Genomic DNA, 7,265 nt, shown 5'->3' on the forward strand with positions numbered 1-7,265 from the left:
CGTGTTTCTCGTGTGTTCGAGGTGCTCAGGTGCCAACTGTGTGGTGGCAGCACTGTCACAGGGCACAGTGCACAGCCCTTGATCAAAGAGCTGAGCTGGTTCCAGAGCACACTCCTCCTCCTCATAATGGGGGACTGTAAGTCTCGTGCCACGCCAGGGCAGCCTCGTCCATCCTGGTGTGTGCATCTCTCGGTGGCATCAGAGGGCCACCTGGTGGACCTGTGCTGTCCAGGTGAGTGCTAAGTTCTCTCTGGGATGTTCACACAGGATGACATCACAGAACCACACCTTTCTCAGGACGTGTCCCCTTCACTGAGGGACGCACACGTGTGCCCGTGTCCACAGACACAAACCTCCACTGGCCTCGTCTTCAGAACGGGGGCCAGGCCAGGGCTGGCTGCATGAAACGTGTCAGGCTCCGTGGCCATCCGTGCTGACATGGCCGGCCACAGTCCTCATCGCGACTTTTGCAAGCACCCACTCTGGGCGGTGCTGTGCTGAGCTCCGGGAGGAAGAGTGCAGGGAAGGACAAGGGCCTCCCGTCCGGTTTCTAAGCTGCCGCCCTCAGCCTGGGGAGTCTCCTCGTTTGGTTAGTTGCATTTTTAGGAGCTCAGGTGCTGTCCAAGGGGAGGCAGTGTTCTGAAGTTCTCCTCTGACCCGTCTCAGGCAGCGGCACGGAAGCTGCCGCTCGCCTGTTTCTCAATCACCTTCTGCCTCCCTTCCGTACAAATCGGGAGCCGTCTTCCAGCTCCCCAGTACATCAGAACTAATTAATGCAATTAGCACTCGTTCGTGGCACCTCTCATTATCATCGTAATGATCTTCACTTTATCCTTATGAATGTCATTAATAACCCATAATTCCTGAGCTGCTGCTCTCCCCAGTGACTGCCACATGGCAGTGGAAAGAGTTTACCATGTCCCCCTCCAAGGGTGACAAAGCTGGGGATACAAGCCCAGACTCCAGCCTCCCAACCTCTAATGTCCCCAGGGTCACAGAGGGCAGCCCTCTGGCCCTAGTAGGCTGGGCATCTTCTGTGAGCCCAGCTTGGCTCTGACACAGGGCTGGAGCTGGATTGGGCTCAAGGAGGCAAGCCACCCGGTATCAGCTGGGTCTCCTTAGACGTGCCACCCAGCACCTTTCGGCCTCAGTTCCTCATCGCCACAGTGAGGCTGACAACACCTGGAGTTTGTGAAGGGTTAAGATGAGCAAGCCCTTAGCTCAGTGCCCAGCATTCGACACACCCTCATCCAGTCCACAGGTGACGACGATGGTGACAATGACCTCAAATGCCTACTGTGGCACCTGACCCACAGGAATCTGCCTGCTCAGACGTGAGCAGGAAAGTGGCGGAGGGAAACCGGAAGCCAGACCCGTTTTTTCCTGCCGTTCTGGCTCTCAGCTAACGACAGGGAGATGATAAATAGTTTCTTTTTTTCCCTTTAAAGTTTTCAATGAAATATGGGAAAACAGACAAAAATCAGAGGCTGATTCTGATGTGAAGAACTGAACCTGACTTTCTAGGTCTGCAGACCCAGGCCACCAAGGAGGAGCGGGCGGGGTCAGGAAGACCAAGGACCACCCGACCAGAGGGAGGCTGTTAGACCCGCCTGCTTTGGAGAGGGAGGGACGGCCCTGTCTCATGAAGCCAGAGACCCTCCAGGGCTCATGCTAATTAGAAGAACCAGGCCCGGCCTGAGCCGACCCTTGAGTAAGGAGATTGAGGACTTTGATCAACGAAGCTCCGACGTGGAGACGGAGGCCACAGGTAGGATGGGGCCTGCTGAGGAGGGAGAGAGGGTACGGGTCAGCTTCCCAGGACTTGTGGCAAAGTTCCACACCACCTTTCCACCAGAGCTGTAACCCAGAGCTGTGATTGCTCATGGTTCTGGAGGCCAATGTCCAGCACCAAGGTGTGGGTGGGCTGGGCTTCTGGGGCTTGGGGGACCGTCCTGTGTCTGTCTCTTAGCTTCTAGTGTTGTGGTGGCTCTGCATCTGTCATCAGAGGACATTCTCCCTGTGTGGAGGTATCAGAGACAGAACGAGATAAGAGATATAACGTGGAATTAGCCCATCTGCATAGGAAGACCTCTAACTGGTTTACTTCTGCCAGACTCTTTCCAAATTAGGTTGCATTCTAGAAGAATGTGACTTTTGGGGGACACCACGTCACCCAGCACAGGGAGAAAAGCAAAGGTGAGAGAGCTGGAGAAGCACACGCCTACTTCCCCCTTCTTGCCCATCCGTCCAGGGACCTGGCCCTCTACGGTTCACCAGGCCCCCAACTCGACCATTCCCTACCTCCTTCTTGTGCTCCATGGCATCTCCTGGGTCACCTCCTCCTGGCTATGCTCCCTGTCTCGAATGGACCTGGAGATTGGCATTTGCCTTGAACTCCAGCTGAGCCTCGCCTCCCTTCTCTCCAGGTGTGCCTGTGCCCAAGCCCTCCTGGGCACCCCGTCCCTGTGCCAGGCCCACTCTGCCGCTTCTCTGGAGCAGCCCTGGCTCTGCATATTCAGCTCCAAAGCAGTGGATCCGAGATCAAGCTCACACACCCAGGGTCTAGGTCCTTGCTGACCCGCCAACTAAGAGCCTCGCAAGTGACCCAACCACCTGCAGCCCTGGCTTCCCCGGATGCAGGAGGAAGATGAGAGCATGGCCCTCCACCCTGCCCAGGGCCTGGTGGGGCTCAGAGGACGATGCAGGTGCAGCCTGCCAGGGAGAATGGGGGCTGCTTTCTGGACCTCCCCAGCCCCTCTTCCTGTCTCTGGACAGCATCGCTCCTGGGCCACCTGGTGAGGTGGAGGCTGGAGCCCACGTCCCAGGCAGCCGAGATCTCCTTCAGCACGTGGCCCACACTCGGGAGGACCCTGTGGACGCTGGCCTCCCTGACATTTACTTCCCCAGGTGCTCCCAGGCCATGCCCCAGGAGGGAAGAACCAGGTATCAGCTCAGGGCTAGAAGCAGGGATGACTTCCAGAGTCGCTGCTTGGCCAGAACAAACCACCGCAGGGGAGGAGGATGGGGGAACGGAGCCCACCCTTGCAGCTCTCGGGGCGTAAAGGGAGAGAGAAACGAGGACTTCTCTCAGTGCGTTCTGGAGGAAAAAAAAATTCTTTTTTTCTCTTCTTAAAGGGTATCCTACACATCCGAGCAACGCATTGACTCTCAGAAGGGAGCTGAAGGGCTGATTTGGAGCCGTGGTGACGTGGGTGGGAAGGGACTGATTGGAATGATTCTATTAAAAATAGAAGCCTTGGGACAAAGCATTCTCAGGTGGCATTGAGGGCAGGGCTCCCACTGGGGCCCCATCTTCTTTGTGGCACCTGCAAGGGACTCCTGGACAGTGGGGGATGCGCTCATGCTGGGCAGCCCTGTCCTTCCCTGGACATTTTCTCTTCAATGTCATCAACCTGCCTTGTCCTCAGATGGAAACAAAAACTCCCTGAGGCGGAGCAAGGAGCCCCAGGCACCTGCTGGCCCTGAACCCACAGCTTCCGACTCAAGGTGCAGGGTCACCTCCGAGGGAGCGCTCTGGCTCCTGTCCCCTCCTCTGGGAGCCGGAAGGCAGTGCAGGGATGCTGGCCAGAGGCCGCAGGGCCCTCGGCACCTAGGAAAAGACCCAGGGTTCACAGACAGCACCAGGGTCCCTGCAGGGGTCCCGACTGGCCACTGCCACAGCCCACACCCCGGGGCCTTCCCTTTGCTAGTCCTCCTTTGTTCCCAGAGCTCTTGAGTTACCCGGAGCAGGTTTTGGGATCCAGCTGACCTGGGTGCAGGGACAAGGCTGCACGCAGGCTGGGGACTCGGAGCTGGTTAGCACGGCAGCACCTCAGTGTCCCCAGCTATTAAATGGGCACGATGCTAAGGATCCAGAGCTGTTCAGGGCCCACACCTGGTCAGGGCCAGAATTCAGCTTTTCCTGAAGCCTTCTCCTTGCCTGGCCGCTGCTTCTCTGGCTCTGGTCCCTCTCACCCCCAGTCACATCTCTTTCCTCACCCCATTGACCCTGTAGGAACTGGACTTGCAGCGCGGCAGCAGCCCCACCGCCCCCCCGGCTGGATCTCAGAGCCATCTCTGGCTCGGACGTCCTGTTCACATTCCTGAAGTGATGTGGAGTCAGGGACCACCTGGCAGGGCTAGATCCCCACTCTGCCGCCGGCCAGCTGCTCCAAGGCAAGGCTCTCCCTCTCTGCGCCTCGGTACTCTTACCAGCATGACGGAGATCCCAACTGCACCTGTCACAGGTAGCGAGGATTGAACGAGGTGACACAGGTCCAGCACCATTGCCAGGAGACTTCCAGGACACCTGTGGGCTCCTCTCTGTGCAGGTGTCGAGGACGGGCTGAACCTGCTCTGCCAGGAGCGTGCCTGGGAGACCTCTTAGCCCGTCTCCGTCTCAGTGTGCTCATCTGTAAGCGGGTTGAACCCACCGCCGTGTGGCAGGCACAACAGGAGGACCTGGCTCAGAGCAAGCAGCAGGTAAATGTCAGCCACGGTCATCTTTATCTTCCCCCACACAACTCCAGGTCTGACCTCTCCAACTGAAGCTAAGTTCTAGGAGGTAGGACATGAGTCCCAGAGGGGGGCACTGGATATTTTGTGAAGACACAGAGGGGCCTCTCTACAGCAGGGTGGCTCGGTCACCTTCAGTCACAGGGAGCTCCTCACCCCCACGGAGCTCCTCACCCCTCAGAGCAGCACAGGGCAAGGCTGGGAACATTCTTTCTCACAGTGCCACAGAACCTTCCGTTCGACAGACTTGTGTGGCCGTCAGCCGTTGGCCACTAGAGCTTTTCCTGAATGTCCTTGGGGTTTGGAGGCAGTTTCTCTGGCTTTTGGATTCTGTCTTTTAATATTGTCCTGTTGGCTGGACGTAGTGGGCATGCCTGCCATCCTGGCGACTCTGGAGGCCGAGGCAGGAGGAGCACAAGCGCAAGGCCATCCTGGGCACCTGAGTGAGGACTTCAGCAACCTGGGAAGATCCTGTCTCAAAAAAAAAATAATAATAATAATGAATAAAATAAAGGTGTGGGGATGTAGCTCAGTGGTAAAGCACCCCTGGGTTCAATCCCCAGTACCAATCAATATAGATAGATAGATAGATAGATAGATTCTTGGATAGAGCTATTGTTTATGGGAGGGGTGTGTAAGAAGATTAGGGGTAATATAAAAACAACCCCAAAAGGCCCTTTGACCCTGACCCTGTAATGACACGGGAGCTAGAAGAGGAGCTGGTTTAGGAGCTGTGTCAGGAACTGGGGAGGGACACGGTGAGAATAGGGGTGTGTGACACGTGGGGCCCCAAAGGAGATGACGGCTTGGGAGTGGACGGGCTGCAGCTGCCTCGGGAGCCCAGCCTGGGCCCGTGGTGGAGCTGCCAGTGGCTCCGGGAGGCGTGCAGGGTGGGCAGAAGGCTCCCATGGACACTGCAGCCTCTGAACTACAGGGCGAGGGGCTGGACATGGCTCTTGCAGGAAGGAGAGTGACATCCTCTGGTACTGCAGTGGGCCCTGTGGCCTGACCCCAGGGGACCTGAGCCCCCTGCAGCAGCAGCCCAGGCTCCAGAAGGTGCACTTCTGACCTCAGTCACCGAGGCAAAGAAAGCAGAGTGTTGGTCAAGGCAGGCTCCTCCACCAGGACAGGAGGCCTAGCTGGGCCTGCCCCAGGCCCCTGACCTGGGCGAATGCTACCCTGTTGGGAAAGTTAAGGAACACTTGAGGCCCTGGTCTGCTCACGTGTGAACTGGGGATAGTTGCACCCAGCTCCAGAGGACACCTGCTAGAGAGGAGAGGGGTGGCACTCAGTGAGCAGCTCCCTGGGCAGAGGCAGACCCGCACCCTGCTGGGAACCCACTCAGGTGTGTGGGACACCTTCACGCCCCTTCCCAGCCCTACTTCCTCTGTACTGAGGCAGTGGGTGGGGACCTAATCTCCTCCTTCAGGCCAGGCACCTCCCTCAGGGATCATGCCCTGCCTCTACCCCCACTGGGTCCCACCTCAGTGTCTGCTGTGTCCTTCGCATCACCTCGGGGTCATCTGAGAGTAGAGACCCGATCAAGGCTCACAAACTGGTACAGAAACCTCAGGTCGTTGGAGGGACCAAGAGGCAAGGCACCGAAGAAAGCAGGAAACAGTTTTATTTGGCTGCAGCCAGGTTCAGAGGGCACAGCTTTTGCTGTAACCAATCAATCCCCTGAACCCCGAGTTCAGGGAGTTTCAGAGTTTTATCCCCAGCATGTAAGGGGAGGGGCTCGGAAGTTCACAGTCTGCAGAAGTTCACATAAAAGCAGCTTTTTCTTTCACTGTTCTGAGCAAGTTAACCCTTCAAGGACAACACCTGAGAAGGGGAGAGCTTCTTCTCCCCTTTCTTTCCTCCCCTGCCAGCTGTTACCATGGAGCCCATTTGTAACTTATCTTAAAAATGTAGACATCTCTGTGAAGCCCAGCTCAAGGCCAGAGGCCTGGTTCGCACATTTCTTCACAGTACTCTACTGGATACGTTTGTGAAAACTAGTAAGGGGTGTCCAGCACCTGGAGTGCTCGTATCTTCCCGGCCAGTGGCCAAGTATACAGGACGACACAAAATAGGAAGTTTATTTACATTGCACGCTGCTGCAGAGACTCTTTTGCTGACAGTCCTAAAATCAGCCATGGTGAAGAGGGCTTTTCTGTGGAGAAGGGGGGTGCCACTTCAAGGTGAGTCCCCTGTTCATGGGACACATGGAACCCTCCACCACGGCACTGCAGGCCTCAGGGTCTGAGGCTTGTGGTCCCACCATTTTTCTGTCCTGTTACTCTACAGCAATGACCCATTGCAGGTCCCCAGATGTGGTAAGCCATTCTTATAGACCGTGGCCGCCATTAGAAGATGGCGCCGGCTTCCACTGTGGCCTGTGATAAACAACTCCTTTTATGGAGAGTTGGCGCGCAATCCCTTACCACCCTATGAGAGAGATCCACGTGGCGGCTTGGGATTGGGACGCGGGGGGCTTTATTAAGCTGTGCTTGGGTGTGTTCGAGCAGCGGGCGCTAGAAGATGATACATGACTCAAGGCCTGAATAAACTGCTGAAAGAAGAATCCTGTGTCGTGTTTTCCCTTGCCGGCGAGGGGTCGCGACAATTGGTGGCCCGTACGGGGAACATATTCCACGAACCCAGGATCCAGAACTTTCAGCAGTCAGGGTGGTGCACCAGTAAGTTCCCAGGTAAGTGGGAATCCGCAAGTAAGTAGCGGGACGCTCCTCTGTAGAAAAGGAGAGAGC

The sequence above is a fragment of the Marmota marmota genome, unplaced genomic scaffold, assembly GCF_001458135.2.
Source record: "Marmota marmota marmota unplaced genomic scaffold, marMar, whole genome shotgun sequence".
NCBI classification, from domain to species: domain Eukaryota; kingdom Metazoa; phylum Chordata; class Mammalia; order Rodentia; family Sciuridae; genus Marmota; species Marmota marmota.